This window comes from Lonchura striata, chromosome Z (genome assembly GCF_046129695.1).
Source record: "Lonchura striata isolate bLonStr1 chromosome Z, bLonStr1.mat, whole genome shotgun sequence".
In the NCBI taxonomy this organism is placed as follows: domain Eukaryota; kingdom Metazoa; phylum Chordata; class Aves; order Passeriformes; family Estrildidae; genus Lonchura; species Lonchura striata.
The window spans coordinates 6,663,504-6,687,107 of record NC_134642.1 but is presented as its reverse complement, the minus strand read 5'-3'; positions in this window follow the sequence as shown (position 1 = coordinate 6,687,107).

The following is a 23,604-nucleotide window of genomic DNA, read 5'->3' as shown; positions in this document are numbered from 1 at the left end:
CTCCTGTTCCTTTTTTCTCTCCCAGTGCCTGCAAGGCCTGGCTTTCCTGCATGCCAACCAGGTGATCCACAGAGACATCAAAAGTGCAAACATCCTGCTGGGCCGGGATGGCTCCGTCAAGCTGGGTGGGTATTCTTGGTCAGGCGCAGCGCTCCGGGCAGGCGCTGTGGGGCTGCTTTGGAGCGGCTGCGGGTGCCCAGCAGTGGCGCCGGGGAGAGGGCAGGGAGCACTCTGCAAGCCCAGGGCGCAGCTGTAAGGTGCTGAGTGGGCTAGAGAGCAACAGGGTAGCAGGAGTAACTTTGGTTTGTGTGTGCGTTCCTTCCAAAGGGAGGGAGTTTCAGTGTAAAAGTTCCGGAGGGTGAGAAAAGGCCACAGTGGGAATCGTGGGGGGTTACTAAGTGGACAATTTCCCACGTCCTTGGCTGCAGCCCTGAGGAAAGAGAGCCCAGCTGCTTTTGCAGCTTGTTTCAGCACTGCATTCTGAGACGTAGGTGTCCTGAGGAAGCCTTTTCCTTGGTTTCCTACCTGAAGCAGTATTTGTTTTTCTCCTCAGCTGATTTTGGCCTCTGTGGTCTGCTCAGCCCTGAGCAGAGTAAACGGAGGTCGATGGTCGGCACCACTTGCTGGATGGCACCCGAGGTGGTGAGAAGAGAGCCCTATGGCCCCAAAGTGGACACCTGGTCCCTTGGCATCGTGGGAATAGAAATGGCCACAGGAGAGGCTCCTTATATTCGGGAAAAGAGTGACACGGTAAGGTGCAAATACGCTCAGAGAACGGCGTCCTTCTGCTGCGTGTCCATTAGACAAAATCCCATGCCCACAGCTTGTAGTGCTTCCACCAAGGCCCTCTTTCTAAAAACATCCCTGGGGTTCGCATCAGCTGTCAAGGGAAGACCTGTTGCAGCTTGGAATAGCTGGGGCTGCACTGGAGCCTTTTTTCCTTTGGGAGAGAAAGGCTCATCTCTAAAGCTCTGCTAGGCAAGAAGTTGACTCTGCAGACTGGAGCTTAAAAGATGGGCTCTAGGTGAGCACTGAAGGATATGCAAGAATCAGATGGAGTCTCATGTTTCCTTTTGCTTCAGGCTAACTACCTGATAGGCAAGCAAGGGGTACCAGATCTGCACAAGTTCAGGCTGCCCTCTGGCTTGCGTGAATTTCTGGGTCGCTGCTTGCAGATGGATGTGGACAGGCGAGGCTCTGCCGAGGAACTTCTGCAGGTACAAGGCAAAGCGGCTGCAGCCCAAGCAGCTGTTCCCTGTCAGGGTGTGTACCTTGGGCAAACTCCAGGGCTTCAGATGGGCCTCCCCCCCATCTAGTAATCTCCACTCCGGGTGCTTTTCCAATGAAAGCCAAGTAGGATCCAAGACTGTTTGTGGCTAGAAGGGACCAGCGAATGTCATCTAGTCCAAAACCGCAGGCACTGGCAAGGACATCTTTGAGTGCATGAGGTTGCTCAGAGTCCCATCCAAGCTGACCTTGAAGGTTGCTGGGCTTGGGGCTCCTCCCAGCTCTCTGAGCAGCCTGTGCCAGTGTTTCAGCACTCTCCTCGTGAACAGTTTCTTCCTTAGAGCCAATCTGAATGGAGTGTCTTTTAGCTTAAACCATTCACCCTTGTCCCCTTACAATTGGCCCTACTAAAAGATATGTCCCCATCTTTCTTAGAAGCCCCTACAAATATTGAAAGGTCTCCTTGGCGCTTGCTCTTCTCCAGACTAAACCAGCACAACTCTCACAGCCGTTCCTCAGGGGAGAGCTCCCTCCTTCTGGTCATTTCTGTGGCCCTTTTTTGCTCTTGGGTGGTGTATTCAGGCTTACCTGGTAGCAAAAGGAACTGAAGTATTGCAATGCCAGGGACGGGACCTTGAAGAACACGACGAAAGCCGTCCCTGCCCAGCGCTTCTGGATTGGTCTGCGGGAAGCCGGGGGCTGTGGGGGAGTTCCCTGTGAGCATCAGAGGGCACTCATCTTGTCCCTCCTGCCCTACTCTTAGAGGTTTCTGCCTCTAGTTCCTGCCAGCCAAACAGGGACAGCTGAGCAGGAGTTGTACCAGCCCCATGTGCTGCCTGGCCCGGTGGAGTAGATGAGAATCGCTGCGGCTTTGCCGCCCGGTTTTGTGGCCGATGAGGAGCTGGTGACCTGGCCACTTCCTTGGCTGTTCCTGCTGAGAAGGAAGATGCCAGGCAGCACAGGAGGTGGAGGGGGCATGACACAGCAGAGCCTACTCTTCCTGCATGCTGGAGCTGAGCAGATCTGAGCCCTGCTGCTTTGTGTCCTTGCTCCTGGCTTGCTGCTGAAAACCTGCGTGCCCAGTGGTCCTGAGCGCATGTGGGATCAATATCTTTTAGAGCTCTTGGGAGTCTCCTGACGAATGTCATATGCCCCACATCTCTTTTGGACACTTAAATAGCCCATGTCTGTAGAAAAGAAGAGCTGGAATACATCTGTTGAGTTTCCTGAAAGGAACAAACCCTTTGGACTGCAAGCAGCAATCCCACAGTGCTGTCAGGACAAAAATCCCAGCAAGTGATGAGACCTTGTAGAATGGACTAGCCCAGTTCTGGGCCATGTTTGCCTGTGCTAGCAGCATCCTGGACATGAAGGCACACGTGCTGATGGTGCCCTCAGTCCTATGTTTGTGTATTTCAGGGTGCTAGAGGAATCCAGCTTGACCCTGTTAGGAACAGAGTTTGGAAAAGAATGGTTCCTTTTTCCTCTGTCTCTTTTAATTTGGTTTGGTTTATTTCTTTTTCCCTTTGGGCAGCATCCATTTCTTCAGTCAGCGGAGCCTCTCTTAAGCCTCTTCTGACAGCCTGATTGCTGTCATCCCTGCAGCAAAATCATGCAGGAAGCAAAGGAGATGGCAAGGACCACTTCAGTACTTGGGGCAATGAACCTCTGAGAACAGGTAGAAATCCTGAGGGGAGAGGGGCTAGGAAACGGGCAGCCATGGGAGCAGGAAAGGAAGATGGCATCTCCTTTTCTCCTACCTGCTGATCCTGCTTTTGAATTTCTGCTTAGGACGGCATTGCTGTAGGGCACAAAGTCATACTGCTGTGCCCTTTTCAGGTGCAGGGTTGTGCACGGCATGAAGCTTCCACTGATTATTTGGGAAGCTTGGCTGGCACTTCATGTGGAAGTGTCTTCCTCCCCTCACCATGACTTGGAAGGGCAGGGTTTGGAGGTACAGCAGCTGCTGGCACACAGCTGTTCCTTCTGTACCTTTCTGGTGGAGGTACAGAAGGAGCAGGAGAACAGGCTGCTGGAGATGAAGCAGGAAGTTGCCACCATGCAAGCTGTAGAAGCAAAGTTATGAAGGAAAGCCAGTCAAAAGGCAAAGGCTGTGAAAAGAGAGTTGGTGTGTCATTTTGGACTCCCCTGTGCTCCATATGGGCACTGTTTCTCCGGACTCTGTCTGTCTGGGGGGCACTGTCTCTTAGGTGGCCCTTGGTAAACAGTGCTGGAGAGACCTTTGTGTCTGCAGGGAGCAGTCTGGTGAGAGGCTAGCAGAGTGCAGGTTTGAGGAAGGCAGGAATGGCGTTGCAGGCCCAAAGAGAATGGGAAACGCAGAGCTTCCTCTCAGAAGGAGGGAGGTCCCACGGGAAGTGCCCTGCAGAGCCAGGCTAGAGCTGGGGGAGAGGGCTGGCTGTCAGGCTGCTGAGGAGGTGCCTGAAGCTGCTGAGTACGTCCTGTTCATTCTTTGTCCGATCCAGCAGTGGATTACAGTGTGTGTGCCTCGGCAAGAGCTGCAGCACGTGTTCCTCCTTGATTTGGTGCTGGGAGAGAAATACTGGACTCTCTACAGAAGCCACTGTGGTGCTTGGATGCAGGCAGGGAGCACTTGAGGTGTTCCTTTTGCCTTTGAGGGCAGCTGGGCGTGGGTGGGCTTTGCCTGAGCTTCCCTCTACAGTGATGACAAAAGCAGGGATTGTTTTGGGAGCAGCAGGAAGCTGCGACCTAGCCGGTGATGCAGAGAAGGTGTGTGTGCTAGCCTGGCCAAACTGAGCAGAAGAGTTGGCTTCCTAGATTCCCTTTGGACTCCTACCTTGCCACCTGTCATTGGAAATGAGAAAATACTTCAGAGAAATTGATTGGCTGTGGGGCTGGTTTCATACTGCAGTTGTTTCTATGGCTGTACTTCTGTTATTCCTTCTACAGATCACATCGGCCCCCGCCATCTAAATCGCCACTCCAAAGGCTTTTCCAATGTAAACAAAGGAAACTTGCAGCAAAGCAATCGAGAAAGCAGAAGAGATGACCAGGACCACTTCAGGATTGCTTTCACCAAAGGCAGCTTGGAGCTGGAGTCACAATAAAAGTCCTACACCCCCTCAAGCCTGTTGGACAATTCCCTTCCTTGTCAGCCATGGAATAAGGCTCCTATGTTCACTTCTGAATTGGCCATTCTTTCTTAAAGATGGAAAGTCCCTCTTAAGTGTGGCATTCTAGTGTGGTTTGGATTTGGCAACTGTCTCCCTCCTTTACCAGCTCCAACCTACACTGCCTTTGGAATGCTGCCCATTGGCTAGCTTTTGCCCAGCTGTGGACTTCTGGATGAGGAAGAAAGGGCAATTGCACTTCCCAGTGAAGAGCAGGGCAGCCAAAACACCCTGTGGAGAGAGAGGCTTTCAGCTGTGCACATGGAGGCTTTTGGTTCCTGCTCGGTGCAGCTGGCACCTCTCCTCTGTGACTGCTCCTGCCTCCCGCCTGGCCATGGCTCATAGGTCCGAGGCTCTGCAAGTGGAATGAAGAAGGCAGGCACGTCTGCTGGCAGCACAGGAGAGCAGAGAGGAAATGGCCTGGCAGGACCCTGGCCAGCAGGGCAAGGCACCCACCGGACCTGCTCTTTGTCAACAGAAAAGGACTGGTGGGTGATGGCACGCTTGGGGTTGTGTGGGGCTCAGCAATCATGAAAAGTCTCTGTGCTTGACTGGGTTTGTCCCTCTTTCTGTGCTTTGTGTTGTCCCTGTGCTCTGCGGTGTCTACCCAGGCCTGTGTAGCTGCGTGGCACAGCTGAAGTGCAGGAGGGCCTCATTTGTCTGCTCTTTGAGGTGCCTGCTCACGGCAGCCTTTTCCATCTGCAAGCTCCATCTGGAGAGTGACTCCCTCCCTGTGTTTGGTCCCGGAGTTCAGGGCCTGTCATTTGCAGTCCCAGGTGGCATTAAGGGCTACCTGGTGCCTCAGGCTGGTGTGATATTAGAGCAAAACAACAGGAGACAGTGGTAGGTGGTTGTTTCCAAAGTCACATCCTTCAGGGGCTGTGTGCCCTGTGTGTCCTTTGTCCAGCCCAGCCCCAGAGCTAGGCATCAGATGCAGGTACTGCTGCTGCCCCTGCTGAATTCAGCAAGGATTTGGTGGTTGGTTTCCATCCCAGCAGAACCAGTCACTTATGACCACTTCATGCACTTGGTGCAGAAGTGAGCTGTGATAGTCTATTATTTTACATTTTGTTCTTCTGTAGTATGTTTTAGCATTCCTTGTTATAAGTTTGTATTGGTTCGTTCTATGTACCCCATTTGGTTCAGTCCTGAGTTGTTTACCACAGTTTTCCCCATCAAAATGTGTGTCAATCCACCTGTATACCTGCCTTGTTCCCTTGTCTTACCCCTGTCTCTCAAAGACAGCACACTCCTTTGGTTCTGGAGTGTTCCCTGTCTTTCATCCTTTCCTCAAAGCAGAATTGGATTGTGAGTTCTGCTCTCACCCCGTGTTGGCTTCTGTTGGGGAGCCCTTACCCTGCAGCCCTCCCCTAATGCCCTCCTATTGCTCAAAGGTTGTGTCCTCCCTGTGTTCCCCCTCCCCTTTAAAAGTAGCCCCTTCAGGGTCAGATGTGTCACTTGCTCTGCCCTCCTTCAGGATGAAGTCTTTGGAGACTCGGACAAGTGTCCTTCCCTCATTGCTGTGCCTCGGTTTCCTCGTGCTCTGTGCCTCTGCTGTGCTCCCCACGCCGCAGCAATCACCGCCACCCGCGGCAGTCTCGGCACAGACTCGGGGCGGCCGCTCGCGTGTCTGCCCTGCGGCCACCAGCGGGACAGCCAGCCGGCCAGCCTCCGTCCCGTGGCCAGAGAGAGCCAGACTCGGTGAGCCTGGCTGGCGTGTAGTTATGTGGGTCTTTTTGTTCCCTTTTGAAAAATGGGAGTTTATGCTGCTTCTTTTCCTGTTGGTGATATCCTCACTAGACTGTCACTACTTCACAAATATTATTATGGTGGCTTAGTCCCTTCTTCTGGCAGTTCCATCAGGATTTATGAATTCTTCTTATCAAGTGCCAAGGACTTTTGCATCTTCAGACCTCTTAAATAAGGTTTTGAATCAGATCTGCTCTCTTCATTTGCCCAGTCCCACCTTTGCTTCCTGCAGCTTGCTGTGGCTAGATGTGAGGACCAGGCACATCTCAGACATTCCGACTGTTGTGAAAGAAAAGTTGTGATTGGAAGAAAGATCCTGTGGAGGTGGGATAGCCCTGTTCTAAGTGAACTTTTCTTTCCACCTAGAGATGCCCATCCTACACTCACATACTAGAGATCTGGATGCTCATGGGTGAACAAACTGGCACAAAAATTTTAGTTTGCATAAGAGGCATACAACATGCTAACTCTAAAAATTTGATCCTGCCTGCAGCCCTGTTTCCTCTTTTTCTTTTTGTCTAGCTATCCCAGATGCATACTATCCGTGCAGCAGTATCAATGTGGAACCACAGATTGGTAAACTTCTTTCTTCTCTTTCTTCTCTTTTATGTCTTTCTTTCTCTCCTACCTTGCTTTGTCTGGGCAAAGTGCACCTACAATATTTGACCGCTTACTCTGTATTGGAGTGTTATGGTTTGACACTGGCACAATGCCAGTGTCCCTATGAAAATGCAATTTTTCAACTGAATGCTGTGAAATGAAATTGAGAACAGAGCAAAGCAGGCTTAAGCTTAATAACAGAAAAAAGCTTTATTACGCTATTATTATAAAAGAAAAAAAGAAAGAAAAAAAACTAGACACAAAAATTAAAAGGAAAACCTTGCAAAGCATTCTTCCTCCTACTACTTAACTCTAACAAACTACAGTGAGACACAATCTGGACCCCAATCAGGTTTCCACCCTCTAGGCAATCGATATTTAGTCTATTGAGGGAGAGAGGAGTCTCTTTTGTGCCACAGACCCCCTGAGAAACACAGCTGCCACATCATGTGTTTCTATGTCACACATGGCACCTCCTGGAGAAGTTTGCCATGGTGACCCTTTTCCTTTCCATGCACAGTGCTCTTATCATGAATGCATGGATGGACAGACTGCTTTTAGGATTTTTCTTTTTAAGGATGCCCTGCCAAGAGGGGAAAAAACAAGAGTTTAGTTTTTTAATTTTTGGGACCACAGTCCCCCCCACCATTTTCCTCTGGGGTCGAGGGCTTAAGAGCAGAGATCTTCTTCTCTTCTTCTTCTTCAAGGACAGGGGGCACTACTACAAACCTCCTAACTTTCTTCTGTTCGCTCTACTTCTGTCTTTTCCTAGCTGAAGTAGGTCTCTTTGGCTCACTGGCATCCTCTTAAAATACAGTCTCTCTTGGAGGAGAAAATTGGTTCAGTCTATGGGTATTAAGGAGAAAGTCTAGCCAAAAGCTACTCTATCATCCCCTCCCATTTAGAATTTCTAACATCCCAGGGTCTAAGCTGTCTCTCTTTCCTGTCTCTCAAACTGAGGAGAGGAAAAATTTTACAAAGCTTTTATTTTTCAGGAAGGTTAAAAGTTCCAACTGCCAAGGATGGCTTGATGCCCATACTCTGGCTCCCACAGGCAGCTGGGCACCTTGTGGCCCCCCCGCTCTTCTCCTTCCCCACGGTAAACAGCTGACAAGCTGCCGCTCTTGCCTCTTTCTCTCTCTTTCTCTCTTTCTCTCTCGACTCTGGGGGGAATGGAGACATCCCAGATTTCTCCACCCTTCCATCTGCAGGGTGCCAGCTCAGTTCCAGTCCCTCCACCCTTGGGTCTACCTCAGTCAGGCCATGGGCCTTCCCCTCCCCACCCAGCCACGGCCGGGCGGGGGAGAGGCTGCACCGCACGCCGACCAGAACCAAAGAGAGTGAGTTCTCCTGGGAATTCTGCTTTTAACCCCTCTGTGCTCTCAGAGGTGTGTCCACTTTCAATTGGTCAATATCCAAATGGACCTCCTCCTTCCGAAAAAGTTCTTTTTCTGTGTTAAATGAGGACATGGAGTTTTTTGCAGCAATTGTAACCTTGTGTAAATGTAAGGGCTTGTTAACCACCATGGGTGAGACTAAATAGAGGACTTCTTGCCAGAGTAAAGATGACGATATAATAAAAGTGCAAGAGTTCTCTATCACTTAGGCTGATGTCTTTGAACAGCCAGATGAGACTTTATATATTTATATTTATATCCTCCATAGATCTGGGTTTGAAATCTCTGTCATGCCCACGGTGGACACATGCTGCATAGTAGTAGTCCATTTTTCAGTCCTTTGCTGCACTCTCATTTCTGGCCTGCAAGAGCTGAGTAAATTGATCCTGGTTTTCATGAGCCTAGTGTTTTCGTTTCTGGGCTGTATAGCTCACTGAAATGCAAATTCCATGTCTGCTGAGGAGAGTTGCTAGCAGCAAACAGGGCAAACGATCCAATTAGCAGTTTCAATGGAATTCTCCTCTGTCATTTGGTTCTAGACTTCCTCCTGAGGTGCCTCAGTGCCTCAGGTGCCAGTCTCATGGGGAACAGGAGTCAAGAACAGAAGTTCAGCCAGTGGCTACAGGAAGCAGAGGAATTTGCAAGGCTGGTGAGTGCTGGAGGTGATGGAGGCCTGCCAAGCTCCCTGCTCTTGTCTTGCTGCAGAAACCTGAACTTCAGTGCTCTTGAGAGCAACACTTGGGCCTAAATCCCGCTGGAATCAGCATTTCTTCAAGGGATTGGCATTTTCTGAAGAATGGCTTTCACTGCTCATCCTCTTGGCAGTTAACTGGGACCATGTGTTAGAAAGGAGGAAGCTAAGTGAGTGTGTGGAGTTTCCTGGGAGGCACCTGTGACAGCAAGCAGCATTCCCAGGCTGCTCTCAGGGGGAAAATCCCAGCAAGCTCGTCCTATCACTCGGTCCCTTCTTTTCCAAGAGCGAACATGGCTGTAAAGGAAGCGTTTTCCAACTGTGTCCTTCTGCTTTGCTTTGTAGGGGCCGAAAATCTTCCCTGAAGGTGGCCCTAGTGCATCCCTAAGTGCTGGCACAGGAAAAGGCCCATTTGTTCTCCCACCAGCTGTCATTGCTGGCTCAAAAGCAGCGCCCAGCTCTGGAAGAAGAAACAGCCCGTGGTACAGTGGTGCCATCCCTGCCCAGCCGGGGCTCTCTGGCAGAGCAGCAGCAGCAGCAGCAGGGCTGGCCTTGGCTTCACCTTGGAAGCCAAAAGCCTCCGTAAATCAGCAGTTTCTTGGGCTGCATCAGCTCCTGATGCTGGCTGAATCCTGCTAGCTCTGACTGCTTCCTAAAGGTTATCAAGGCGGCAGCATGGACATACATGCAGAGCAACCAGCGTCCAATAAATATGTAAAACGATGAGGGTTTGTGTGGCATTATTAGGGCTGTCATGCTGATAGTGCCTCCTCCACAGCTTGTGTGCAATGCCATTGCTGGGCCACTTTGCTCCCCAGGCAGTCACCCCCAGCCTCATTCTCTGGCTGCTGTTGCATCCCAAAGCTCAGTTGCCCAAGCTCCTGTGTTCCAGCTCTCAGGCTGCAACACCAGCCCGCGCTGTTGCACGTGAACGAATGCTCAGTCTCCAGTTCACTCTGCTGGCAGAAACGACTTTTGCTATGATGTAGGATGTAGAAAGTAGAGGAAAAAATTGGTTGGAAACTCTTGGGGCGGGGGCAGGCTGCTAGAGCTATCTGCTGCTTTCCTTTGAGAACACAGCAGTGTTTTGTGAATAGTGGGCAGAAAATGGTATGCATAGCTATGCAGACTGTTTTGTAGGCAGTGCGTGTTTGAAACTATTGCCTGATCTGTAGCCCTGAGGAAATTAGGGTCACTCAGCAACATTTTAAAGCTTTGGGATTAGGACACTAGTAAGGCACAAATGTGGTGTCTGTAGCTCCAAAGGCATTTGTCATCTAATCAGACATTTCTTGAGAACTGTCCTGACTTTCAGTCTGACACACAGAGGGAATTTTCATCAGGACAATATGCAGCCTGAAAGTAAGCTTCTGAACTTTCGAAGGCTTGTGGTTGCTCCTTTTTCCTGAGCCTGCCTTCCTAAGGTGTGCCCAGCGGCTGAGCTCTTTGCTCTCTGCCTCATGGTCTCCTCCCTTTTAGGTGGGACTTGCCCATTTTGCTGCACTGATTTCCTCCCCACAGCAGCTTCTATGTTGCCCCACACTGGGATTTGATTTCCTTTTCCTTCTTTCGGTGCGTCCATTAGTGTCAGATCTCTGTGACTCTCAGATGTGTGCCCTGCCAAGGAAGCTGCCAGAAGTGAGTCACAGGCCCCAAAGGCTTCTTGGAGGTGCTGTGATTGTGCAGCAGCAGTGTGCTGTGTGTGCAGCAGGTTGGTTACTTGGCTTTTTCTCCCCACTTAGGTGTCATTCTTCCTTCAGCAAGCCCTACAATGTGCTGGTTGATGTTAGCCATGCAGTAAATGGGCAGGAATGACAGGCATTCCAGTTTAGGGAACTCTCCGGGATATTAGCAACATTAGCCAAGCACGATTTCATCCACAGGATTTAAAAGCACATTTAAATTTGTCTTTAGTTAGAAGCAGTGCTGGCCAAAAGGGCACGTTGCCTTTGGTTTCCTCCCATCCTGGTTGTCTCTCCGTGTTCAGCTTGGTGTACAGGGTGTATGGGCTTGGTGCCTGTTTTGTGTTGCTCTTGGTTCCTTTGAGCTGTGGGTTATGGACTGCAGGGGGCTTTTGTGCTGCTTTGGGGCAGAGGAGATCTGTGCAGGCTTTTCTTTTCTGTCAGCTGCAGAGAAGGTTTGGTTGCTATGCATGAATGCACAGAGCAAGCGGGAACGGCTGCTATTGTGATGTCAGCAGAGGGCTGCCACGTCACAGCGCTGTCAGCAGGAGCTTTTCCTGGTGCCCGCAAGGCCTCAGCGTCCAGAGCAGCTCTTGGCGCGCTCATTGCAGGAGGATCACCTCAGCTGTGCTGTTCCCAGATTACAGCGGGTGTCCTTTTGTGGCTGTAGTTTCTTGCACAGTTGGTGGAGTTGTGCAAGTGTCCTGTTTCTCCCCTTTTTTCCTTGCACAGTCAGGGGACTTGTGCACAAGGGGGATTGTTTCCTTTGTTTTGTTCCCCTGGCCTACGGACTTGAGCAGCACTGCTCCAAGGATGGAGCGAGTCCGTAGAGCAGTCAGCAGCGCCTTTTCATTGGTGGCTTCTCGGAAAGCTTTTCGTCGTTTGACTGGTAAATCCAAGTTTTTCCTTGGGGCAGCACATTGAAAGAAAAATGGCATAAAGATGCCATCTGTTGGGTGAAGCTCCTGTCAACAGCTTCACCTAAAAAGGGGGTGTCTCTTGCCTAGCAGGGTGTGGGAACTTCCAAAATGCAGATGGGGCGAGATTTGCAGGCGTCCTTCTAAAAACTGTTCGGTTCTCTCCAGAACTGAGGAAAAGCATCTTTTGTTCTGCATTGCATCCTTTAAGGATGTGCCTGTCTAAGTGCACCCACAGTGTGTGCTACAAGAGGGATTGGCTTTGCGCTGAAGGGCAAAGTGCCGAGCAGCTGGAGCGTGCTCCTGAAGCCCAGAGCTGGGCCTGGGCTGTGTCCCAACAGAACTGCGAGCGCCAAGAGGGCTTTGGTGGGAGCTTTTGTGGGGAATTGTGCACAGCAACCGCGTGGGACCTGCTGCGTGCAATTGACAAAAGCAAAAAGCAAGTCCAGGAAAGAGAGGAGAAAAAGGCTGCTTTAGCTGCAGGCTAGACAACAAGCTCCAATGCAGGCAGTGACTTCTAAAGAACAATTTGCATCTTCTCAGTCAAGTTTCTGGTTCCTTAGTGGCAAAGCCAAGCAAAAGGTAGACACAGCCTAGGGTATTGGCCTGCAGTCTGTCTTGCTGTGCTAAAGAAGTGTTGCTCCCGGAAGGATGTTGTGAAAGGAAAATGCTCTTTGCTTGGCTGGACTTGCTCTGTGGGACTCCTCAGCACAGGCAGATTTCTAACAGCACCTGGTTCATTTTCCCTTGTTCCCGACAGGTCGCCTCAGAGGGGGAAGGAGTCAAGTGCACGCTTCGGTGAGTGGGACGGGCACCCTTGGCATTCCTGGCGTCTGAGGATTTTGGAGAAAGCTGTGGCCTTGGCCTGCTGCATTAGAGCGCCAGCCTGGCAGGCCGAAAGAAAGTCCACAAAGTCAATGTGTGCACAAACGCTACCAAAAGGATTCCATCCGTTTCCTCCTTTTCCATTGAAGAGTTTTTCACAAAAGAAAGTCAAGCTCTGCAGACAGGAGGCTGCATGCTGATTGTAGGCAGGCTGAAATAGCTCCTTCAGAAGCATAGGCAATCCCATCCAAACATTAGTCTCATTAGTGCGCTTGAACTGAGTTGTAATGACTGAGCATCCCACTTGTCTCCAAATTCATGATTTCTGCTTAGGAGAGCTGAGGATAGAATTGGGGAGCAATAAGGGTCTAAATGACAGGTTACTCCCTGTCCCTCACGCTGCTGCCTGTCTGCAGAGCACAGCAGCAGCAGCAGAGCCTCCTCTGGCTCGCTCTCTTCCTGCGGAGGCTAAAGGGGAGGTATCCTGTCAAAGGACAACAAACCTGCATGTCCAGGGCCTGAGCATCCTGCAGCAAGAAGTGGCAGCTTTGGTTGGTTGAGTGCAAAGCTTTGGTGCAGTGCAGAGCTGCAAGTTTCTGAGCAAGCAGCACTTGCCCTTCGTGGCTGAAGATGGCTGATGTGGGCTGGAGTCCTGCCGTGACCTAGCTGTTCAGCCCAGCCACTGACCCGTGGGAAATGGGATCTGAACTTTCATATGCAGGCATCATTTCCCTGGCACTCTCACAGGGACTCTGAACTTCCCTTGCTGTGAGGTAAGCGGTAGCACAATGTCTTTGAGTGCTCCTGGTGTGAAAGTCAGCCCCTTTGTGCAGAGTCTGTGCAGGCTCCCTGCTGGCAGCAGAGGGAGAAGGTGCCAAGGCGCCGTTCAGAGCCCTGTGGGCTATGGAGGAGCCACTGTTGCCTGCAGGGACCTACCCCTCTCCATGGCCTATCTAAGTAGCTGCAGTCACTGCTTCAGCTACACCCTTAACTTTGACATGACCCAAGTTTGTTGAGAAGGGTTCTGAGCAGCTGTGCATGGCAGAGACAAGGTCTGTCTGTGAAGGGCTGGAATGCAGTTCCTATTGGCTGCTCTCCAAGGCCTGAAATCCTGAGGGGAAGCCAGTTGACCAGAGCTGAGCAGGGAAGTGTTCCCTGCTTCTCCTCAGACATTTCCAGAGCAACTCAAGAGTTAGTTGGGACATAAACACCACCTAAACACCCCCCAAACGGCCCCATATAAAAGATTTTGCTTTCAGTTGAGCTGTGTCTCTGCTTGCTGCTTCTGCCAACTGTCAGGAGCCAACTTCCCTGCTCCTCATTGCTGGTTTGTGCTTTTTCCCTGCCCATTCCTTGCAGGTTCCACTGGGAGAGGTTCTGGCCAGTCAGGACTCCTCGTTCCAGGCAGGAAAGGTGGAGCGGCAGCAGTGCACGGATCGAGTGCGCGGCGCCCGGGAGCTGAGGTGCGTGTTAAGCTTTCTCACGTTCTCTAAGCAGGGCTGGGCGCTGCTGGGCTTTAGGAAGTCCTGGGCCAAAGAACAAATTTGGATTTTCACCATTTGACTTGCTCAGCACTGACGGGAGAAGGCAGCCCAGGGCAGGTCTGGCTGCCGACCCACCTAGAGCAAATCTGCCTCCTGGGACTCACTTCTCAAAGCTTAACAAAAAGCAGTCTGAACTAGACCAGAGTAAAAGCAAGGGAGGTCCAGGCTGGGCTTCAGGACAGCAAAGCACTGACCTGCAAAGGCACTCATGCAGCAGAACAAGTGCCTCAGAGAGCACGTGCAGATTCCACCCTTGGAATTTGGAAGCCCCAGCTGGATAGAGCCTTGAGCAGCCTGTCCAGATGCTGACCCCAATTGCTTGGAGGTGAAGACTGGGCTAGAGGCTTCCTGGGGTCTCTGCCAGCCTAAACCATCTTGGGATCCTTTGGTTATTGAACTGGAAAATTGTACCCACCTCCTCCCCAAGCTATGACTTTCAGGCTCTTTGCTTGTTTTGCTAGTGAAAGCAGGAGCAATTGTGGGACTGCTCATTTAGACTAACCAAGTGTGTCTTAGGCAAGGAAAAGCTTTTGCAAGCGCGGTGCCACCTGTATCAGAAAGGCGCCTTGGGCCTAGCAGGAAGCTGTTGCACTGAGAGTACCTGAGCTTCCTGGAAGTGTTCTGTGGCTTGTGGAAGCTTGTTTGACCTCCTCAGTGGCGACTCTTTCACCTGCACGAATGACAAAGAGAGATGAGGGTCTAGGCAGGGAATTGCAGCCATCTCTTGAGGTGGAAGTAGAGGGCTGTTGGAAGGCCCTGAGACTGCCTTATGTGGGGTGTGGTATGTAGCGCTGGTTTTGCAAGGAGACTGTGTTGCACTTAAAGGCTTGTTTGTCTGTCCCCTTGTCGCAGATGGAAGGAGTTGGCTGCATCTGAGAGGAAGCGCCACTCCTCACTAGAGAGGGCGTTTGAAGTGGCGGCACAGAGCGCGGAGGAATCGCAGCCTCAGAGGGATCTCCTGCAGGAAGCGGTTCCTCTGGTGGCACCAAAGGTACGCTCACTTGACTCCGAGGCAGCACTTGTGGGAGAGGGATTTGTCCTAGCCAGACCACCGCGAATGCTGCTTCTGGCAGCAAGCTAAGACTGAGCCTGTGTTCTTGGTGTTGTTGTTGTTGTTCCACTGGAAAAATGCTGCTCCCCACTTGCAGGTTTGCCGCCCGCAGCGGCCAGCCCAGAATGGCCTGGAGAAGCTGCTCCAGGAGTTCTCTCTCCAAGGGCAGGCACTGTCGCAGGTGTGCAGAGAGAAGGCGGTGCTGGTGAGAGAGAACGCTGCCCTGGAAGCCCGAGTGAGAGCCACGGAGCGGGACCTACGAGGCATTTCAGAGCAGCTGGCAGAAGCCAGGTAAAGGCAGGGAGGAGAGCCAGGGTGGGACATTATTGAAGGTAATTGCAAAGGTGGTGAGCATTACCACCAGTCAGGATTTACCGCCTCCTGTGTGCTCTCCTGATGTTTCTCAGACGGGGAGGAAAAGAGACATGAGAAAAAAGAAAACGATACTCTGATCTGAATGTTATTTTTCTGCCAACTCAAGCTCTCCAAGCTCTTTTGGGCACCTGCTTGGGACCTCTTGCACAGTTGTGCAACAAGTGCAAAGTAAACCAACATGGCACTGGCTTGAGTACCTGTGAAAACCGTGCAGATGTTTCCTGAAATCTGAAGTTTCCCTCTGGTTTTGCTTCCTCCTTTGTTGCAAAATCTGAACATCAGATTTTCCTTGCCAAATAGTTTGATGTGTTTTTTTTTCAGAATTCAAGGCTCTTACATGTGAATGTTGTGAGTAGGGTGCTGACCCTTCAGCTGAAGATGGAGGGTCATGCTGCAAATCATGCAACCCTTCAGAGCTCACTCTTGTGGATGCAGGACCTAGAGTAGCTTAATAGTAACAGCAAGAGCAGCAGCAGCAGCAGGGAAAGGTCTTGTGACTTCTGAACAGTCTCTAGGGATACTTGCTGAGCACTGATACTTGCCCACTTGCCCACCCCCTTCTGTAACCTGTCAAGGTCCCTTTGGCTGGTGCCTCTTCCTTTTTTTCAAGAGTGCCAAATCATCTGGGCACTGCTGGCTTAGTGTGGGGATGGCTGGGCTCCAGGAGGGCTTTGATGAATGGAGACAAGAGATCTCTGAAGGCTGCTCTTAGAAGATGAGGTTTATTAGGGATGGAGGAAGGTCTTCCTTGGTGCTACCAGACGCAGCACATGTCAAGGTTTGAGAGGATGGGGGAGGGGAGAGACAAGGGGTAGAGAGGATGCTCTAGGAGAGGCTGGGAGTTCTAAGACGGGGGGAAGATTCAAGAGAGCGTCTGGCCCCTCGGAGACCCCTTCTCAGGGGGCTTCAAGGTGAGCTGGAATAAGACTTGGGCCAATGGGGTTACAGACACTTGATGTTTCAGGGGAGGGTTACAGGTGTGGGATGAACCATACATTCTGGGGGTTCCGATGGAACAGTCCATTTGACTTTTAGACTTCTTTGTAGGTAAGGGTATTGTCCAGCCAGTAGCGGGGATTGTTTTCATCTTGGCTGTACTATCGTAAATCTTTTGCCAGGCAATTATATTTATCCATCCTTTCCAACAGCTTAGTTAGCCACAAATAAAAGTAGCAAGTGTTCTTGTTCATGACCTTCCAATGATTTAACTGGCAGGATACCTATGTGTCTCTCCTTTTTCTACACAGTTCTTGTCCAGATAAAAACCTAGTTCTGGATTCCTACTCATGCTGCTAGAAGCTGGAGGTTTCACTATATCGTTTGGTGAATTTCTTGAGTCCCTTTTCCTTAGAGAGTGCCTGGCAAGCCAAGTACCTCTATGCACATGAGGAATGGCATGAAACATTGACAGGTCAACCAGCAGAACACTGTTGTGTGCCTCTGGAGAGTGACCTGGAAGTGCTGATGAGCTGAGGGCTGTGAGCAGTGGCTGGCCTTTTGCTCATTTGCAGAGACTTTGTGGGCACAGCCACCCATGTGTGATAAGTCAGGCAACAGCAATTTGAGCTTTGTCCACTGAGCTCAAAGTCAGCTGGGCTTTTTGTTCTGGCCTAGGTCATGTGGAAAGGCTGCCCAGTCACCTGGAGGGGCCTGCTCTGCTATTTTAAGTGGTAACATTGTCCTGCTTTATCTGAGCTTCCATGCAAGCTGTTTGGCAGCCTAAGGCATAGGGACCCTAAGGCACATCTTAAGATGTGCCTCACCGGAGAAACTGCCCCTGTGTGCCAGGAACAATTGCTCTCCATCTTCACAACTTGCAGGTCAGAGAAGGAGAGCCTGCAAAGCAGCCTGCTGGAGGCTCAGCAGCACGTATCGGAGCTGGAGACGGCCAGGAGCCGCCTGGAAGCCCAAGTGCGCACGGCCACGCAGGCCAAGGAGCTGATAGTGGGTGAGAGCCTCGTGCGCTTCGTTCTGCTGATCGCCCTGCCCAGTGCAGTCGCTCCACAGGCAGCTCTGTCTGCAGGGCTTGTGAGGAGGGAAGGAGCTGAGGGCAGGTTCCTCCTTGCCTGAAACTGAAAGGGCTTAAGGTCAGCAGATTCCTCTGCTTGTGCAGTCTCTGACTGTTGCCGTGTGTCACCTTTGCAGAGGATGTGAGGGGCCTTCGTCGTGAGCTGCTGGCTGTAAGATCTCTCAGCAAGCAGCAATGTGAAGACATGGCTCAACAGCTCCGCTGCGCAGAAGAGCAGTGCAGCAAGGCTCTGAGACTCTGGCAGTCTGCTGAGGAAGCGAATAGAAGGGTGATGGTGCACAAACTGGTAAGAAACAGTACATCTCTGAAGTTTTCCAGCGAGTTTGGAGGGCAGGCTTAGCAGAAGAGCAGCCTGAGTATGGGCCATGGTCTCAAGCATCTGCTGTAGGCTACACATGGCTGGGCCAGGCAGCAGAGGGGTTCAAGAGCTCCTACTTGAAGGCCTGTGAAGACCCAGAGGACAGTGCTGGGACAGTATATGCAGGCACAGGTTCAGCATGGGCATAAGGCAAGTTCCCCAGGAGGCTGGGTGGTCAGCACCCAAAGCACGGCAGCGAAGGGGCAGCATTTTCCCTACAGCCTCGTGCCATGCAGCAGACTGCTGCTGACCTTGCTGCCAGCTGCAGTGCCAGCAAGTGGGTTTCTTGCTTTCTGTCCTTCCGCAGTGGACAGAGGTCTTCCCTTGGAGCCTGAAGCAGTTGCAACAGGCCTCCTGGTGCTGGTGCTTCAGCTGGTGGCCTGTCTTGTGACTGGCTCATCGAGGTGCTGGTGTTGTCCTCATCCTGCAGTCCATCTGCAGCTTTTCCTTGACCAAAGGACAGGGAAATTTGAGGACAAAGCCCTTGAGAACAGGCAGAAATCCTGAAGAGAGGGGGCCCAGAAAACAGGCAGCCTTCAGAGCAGGGAAGGAAGGTGACCTCTCCTTTCCTTACACATGTTGGCCCTCCTCCCACGTGCTGGCGGGCACAAAGCCACTAGTGTGCCCTCTTTGGGCGCGGGGGTTGTTGAAAGGATGAAGCTTTTGTTGTTTCCTTTGGGGAGCATTGGTGGGACTTCATCTGGATTTGTCTCTTCCATTCATCAGGAGAGACAGCTGGAAGAACAGAGTTTGAAGGCGCAGGAGAAGCTGGAGCAATGGATAAACTTGGTGGCAGAGGTACAGAGGGGACAAGAGAAAAGGCTGCTTGAGATGAAGCAGTAAATTGCCATCATGCAGCCTGGATGGGAAAAGAACCAGGGACAGTCAAGAGGCACAGAGTGTGAAAAGAGAGTTTGTGTGTTGTTTGGGACTCCTCCGGGCTCCTTATAGGCACTGCTTCTCTGGAGACTGTGTGTCTGGCTGGGATTGCCTCTTAGCTGGCCCTTGGTAAATACAGGAAGGAGAAGAAAGTGCTTTTGGAAAGCATGAGCACATCAATCTTGGTTGCCCCACAAGTGGTGTGTGGGACGTTTAAAGCCATCTTCTCTTTGTTTCTGTGCAGCTCCAGTGCCAGAAGGCTGCTCTAGATGATAAGGTGCACCGGCTGCTGGGAGATGTAAACGAAAGCCAGCAGCAGCTAGAGCAGCTGAGGCAGGAGCTGAATAAGGAGCGGGAGAATGGACAGGTGAGCCTGACTAGCCAGGTAGCAGAGGGAAGGGCAGTGGTGGGGTCATGAACTGGAGACGTGAGGAAAGGGGAGGCAAGGACCATTGCAGGCACTGGGAGCACTGGAAGCCTGGCAGGCTCCAGCGCTGAGCAGCAGGAAGAAGAGCTAGGATGGAAGGCTTAGAGCTGGGTAGAGATGCAGGAGGAAGTGGCTGAACACAAGTGCTTGTGGGAGTTCAAAAGAGGAAACCTGAACAAGATTGCAGATGCCAGTAAGATTCCTCTTGATGGAATATCCAGGAGAAGCTGCAGGCAGAGTTGCGGAAAGCTCAGAGGAAGATGGAGGCAATGGAGAAGAGGCACAAAGAAGAAGTGGAAAGGATGCGCAAGGCCCTGCTGCAGTACAGGCTGGCTGCACGAAAGCGGGTGAGTGAAGGAGGAGGAAGCACTGCAGTCATGCAACAAGAGGTCTCTGCCCTTGCTGCCTTTCCCCTGCAGAGCAGCCGGTGGATGGGAGCAATGTCTCTGACCGCCATGCTCTGTGCTCTCCGTGGCAGCTGCTCAGAAGGACACTTAGTGGGTTGCTGAATGTCAGCTGCTGCCCTGGCCAGCAGGGCTAGTGCTTTGGCCGGTGGGCCAGCAATGCTGGGAATGTATTTCTGCTGGCCTCTTGGTGCTGGCTTTGTTTTTGGAGGGCTCTGTTCAGGCGAGCGTGGTGACCCACGCAGATTCTGGGCAAGTTGTCCCTGTCCATGGTGAATGCAGTCCTGAGAACGGGGTGAAGTGTAAAGTTGTTCTTTCCCTTTTGCAGTCTCCACTACGGCTGACTGTGAGAAGCTGTAGTCTCAGACTGCTTCTTTGGCTTGGACTGGAGGTGCAAGAGTTGACAGCTTAGCTTGCAGCCTAACCCCAGTGCTGTTCCTAAGGACTTGCCTTTGAAATGCTCTTTCTGGAGCATCTCTGCCAGGCACCTTTCCGACACAAGCAAATTTCTTGTCCCAGATGAATGCAGGAGCTGCCATCCAAGCTGTGGCTGCAGCAGCATCCTGGGAAGAAGCCTCCTCTCCAGAGCCTGAAAACCCGAGGATGAGCAGTTCTACCGGCTCAAGCCAGGAGAGAGAGGAGCATTCCCTGCATCTGCTGAGTACGTCCTGGGGATTTCTTGTGCCATCGAGCAGTGTATTACAGTGTGTGTGCCTCAGCAAGAGCTGCAGCACGTGTTCCTCCTTGATTTGGTGCTGGGAGAGAAATATTGGACTCTCTACAGAAGCCACTGTGGTGCTTGGATGCAGGCAGGGAGCACTTGAGGTGTTCCTTTTGCCTTTGAGGGCAGCTGGGCGTGGGTGGGCTTTGCCGGAGCTTCCCTCTACAGTAAAGACAAAAGCAGGAATTGTTTTGGGAGCAGCAGGAAGCTGCAACCTAGCCAGTGATGCAGAGGTGTGTGTGCTAGCCTGGCCAAACTGAGCAGAAGAGTTGACTTCCTAGATTCCCTTTAGACTCCTGCCTTGCCACCAGTCATTGCAAATGAGAAAATACTTCAGAGAAATTAGTTGGCTGTGGGGCTGGTTTAATGCTGGTGTTGTTTTTATGACTTTAGTACTACTATTCCTTCTACAGCTGGTTTTGATAAGAATGCTACAGTTTGGTTAGCCTGACCTCCTTGAAAAGAATGGCAGGTGACAGCACAAATTAGAGAGGAAGAGATCTTTTCAGTACGCCCCAAAAATGAAGAAATTGTATTCTTAGAACTATCTCAAGTAATCAGAGAGGAAGAGCTCTTTTGAAAGTGACCCAACAGAAGAAAAACAAGATACTCTTTTTACAATTCCTGTCTGATATTTTAGTTGTATGCTTTGGAAGATGCATCAGAGACACATCTATGGGGCACAGTCAGATAGAAGTGCCCTGCAGGCAATTCTCAGGAGGAAGCCTGCAGCCCCTCTGCTGCATGTTCCTCTGGTTCCAGGCATGTTGTCACTGCTAATGCCCAGCTGGTAAATACCCCAGGAACACTAAGCATTGGCCTCAATCCCTGCACAGCTCGTACTCTAGGAAAGCACAGCAAGGCCTTGCTGATTCTGCAGCACAACGGAGTTGCTCCTTGCAGCTGGTAACAGCTGCCAGTGCAGTGCTGTCAGAGAATAACCACCAAGGTACAAAACAGAGCCCAGCTTACTTTGTGTCTGCCATCAGCTGCCCTCAGACAAAAGGTGGATTGATGTAGTCCTCCGTGGTTTCTGAGGCCAAAGACAATCATGTTCTGTCTTGAGTGGGGCCAACAGCTTCTAACAGGGCTTGATGTGGCTCTAGCTTCTTCCGAGTGGCTCTCAGTGGCCATTTGTGGGCTTTGCCAAGCATTTTGTCATACGTGCCCTGCCACCGACAGCTGGTGTGAGTGCAGGGGCTGGAGCCTTCCTTAGCTGTGGGGTTTCAGCTGCCGTCCCGTTGCTGCAGCTTTGCCTGGGCTCGTGGAAGGATCAGCATCTCATTTGTGCAGGTGTCTGTGTCACGGCAGCGCCTGAGGAGCAGCGCTGTCCTTGTCACCCGTGTGGCTGCGCCCGTCTGGGGAGATGGGGCACGTGGGGGGTGTTCAAGGGGCTGAGCCCCGTGCTAGTGACTGCTGCAGCCCAGGCTGAAGACAAGCACTTGTAGTTGTTCACTGCATGGGGAACGGGCAAAGTCATCTCCAAAACTTATCCTGCTGATAAATGAGGAGAGTCCTAATTCTTAGAGCCATTGTTCTTGGTTATAGCATGAGCTGCTGTTCTCTAAAATGGTCAAGGCATTCTTTAGGCCGTGCTGAGAGGTAGAGAAGGTGCCCTTCTCTCCTGGAATTGGCTTTGCAATATTCTTTCTGCTCTGCAAAAAGCAGCTGTTAAAAGTTCATCCAGATCCTAGGGTGCATTGAAACTTTGCAAGTATGAAACCTTTTGCTGAATCTCACAAGAGAGTGTTTCTTCCCAGGAAAATGAAGTGTCCTGATTTTTCAGCCCTCCTTCCTGTTTGTAGATGACATCCCCTTGCCTTGGGGCCTGTTCTTTTCTGCTCTCTGTCTGCTCTGATGGTTTTCCCATGGGCTTAGTTTCCCCTCAAGGCAGCCCTCCAAAGGAGCGTGGAGAAGCAGACTCTGTGCAGGCCAGGCGTGCTACGGAGCTGCCTGTCTTGCTGGGGCTGCTGCTGCTGTTGTTCTTGTTGATGCTATTGTTAGCCAAGTGACCAAAAATTGCTCAGAGCCCCAGAGAGTGGAGCTGGCTTTCAGATCTCCTGGAAGTCAGGGTCTCTGTTTTGAAGTTTGCTCCTTGCATTTGGTTTCTTTCAGGGCGTGTGGTGAGTGTGGAAGATCCAGAGAAGAAGTACACTGGATGGGAACTCATTGGCAGTGGGTGAGTGCAGCCACGCTAACTTCTACAGAGCCATGGGCCAGGTATTTTGGTGGTGCGGTCTGACGTGGGAAGTCAGGCAAGCTGCAAGCATCTTCAGAGCCTGGCTTCAGATTGTCCCTGTGTGAGTGCTGAGGCAGTAGAAGGCATCATGAAAGATAACTGGATGCTGGCAATGTCTTGCCTGCCTGAAGCAGCAGGACCTAGAAGCCCTTCTGCAAGCCCTCAAACATGTGGCACCAGTTTGCCTATTTTCTGCAGGAGATATGGTTTTCTATGATTCAAAGTAATTTGGCCACACTCATGAAGGAAGAGAAAGCTGAGAGAGCAGCTTCCCACCTGACAGCTGTCAGAATAGCAGCTCTCCGTAGCATTGCTTTCCACTGTTTTGCTGAAAACAAGATTCAGTGGTCAGGAAGATAAGAAAGGCTTGGCAGAGGGTTGCTGGGCTGCTGGGCCATTGGCTGAAGAGTGGACAGACCCTGGTGTTTTAGAGACACTGCAGGCAGCAGAGAGCTCCTGCCTGGGCTGCCTTTTGCTTCTCAGCACTGAACAACTTCTCTGTTCTTGCCACTCTTCTGTTTCTAGGGGGTTTGGAAGCATTTACAAGGCCTTCGACGCTGCCACAGGACGAGCGGTAAGTGCCAAGGGCCCATGCAGATTTGGCAGCCCTTGAGTGCTTTCCCTTGTGATGTGATCTTTGGCCAAAGCTTTGGGCTCCGTGACTTTGCTGCAAAGGCTGTCCCGCAGGAGCAACCTGTCCAGAGGTGGGCTGCAAAATGCATTTTGGACAGACTTTGTCCTTCCTCCCTACCTGAGTGAATGCAAGAATGGCGGTGGTGTCTTTCAGAGAAGGATGCGCTGGCTTGGACTTACTGGATAAATATTCATAGATTAGCTGATGGCAAGAGCTGTCATTGCGGCCCAGTTCCTCTTAAGCCCAGGGTCAGACACAGAAAGGATTTCCCATTGTTTTCCACCACGTGGTTCAGCTTGAAAATATAATGCAGGACCTCAAGAAGGAGAGATCTTTACCGGAGCACAGTTTTGCCTTTCAGTCCTAGGGAACCCAGTTCACACACACACACACACACACACAGATCAGTGGGAAGAAACTGATGAAGAGCCTTAATTGATACAAGGTTGTGTTGATCCTGTGTCAGAGACATTCCACTACAGAGATGCCATTTGTACTGAACAGACATGGAAGTTTCTTGGAGAGTCCTGCTGTTTTGTGGGGCTATAAGTTCAGAGTCCTGAGTTCTCCTTTTTGGCTCTCAGCAAATACAACTCCATCTTCCTGGTAGTTCCTTGTCCACCCGCAGTGCTGCGCTCAGAAAGCGCACTTGGAGGGAGGTCGAGGAGGCGTCCAAAAGCCCTAAGCCCTGCTTATGACCTGGGGT